The sequence below is a fragment of the Aptenodytes forsteri genome, unplaced genomic scaffold (assembly GCF_000699145.1).
Source record: "Aptenodytes forsteri isolate BGI_AS27 unplaced genomic scaffold, ASM69914v1 Scaffold54, whole genome shotgun sequence".
In the NCBI taxonomy this organism is placed as follows: Eukaryota; Metazoa; Chordata; class Aves; order Sphenisciformes; family Spheniscidae; genus Aptenodytes; species Aptenodytes forsteri.
In genome coordinates, this window is record NW_008796044.1 from 9,412,707 (window position 1) to 9,412,987 (window position 281).

Below are 281 nucleotides of genomic sequence, written 5' to 3' on the forward strand. Positions count from 1 at the left end.
GCTCCGGGGGGGGGGGGGGGGGGGGGGCACAAACAACAGGGGCCAACAGTGCATTGGATGGGGTCTCAGCACCCCACGCACCCCTCATGTTTTCACCCCCCCCTCCAGCTTCAGGCCTGCCAGCCCCACAACCCGTGCCCCACGCGTGGCTCCTGCCTGCCTCTCACGCGGGGGGGGCTGGGGCAGCTCTGCAGCAGGGCAGGCAGGGGGTACCCTCCTGCAGGTAGGGCAGAACGGAGGGTACCCCACCGCAGGCAGGGCTGTGCCAGGTACCCCACTGC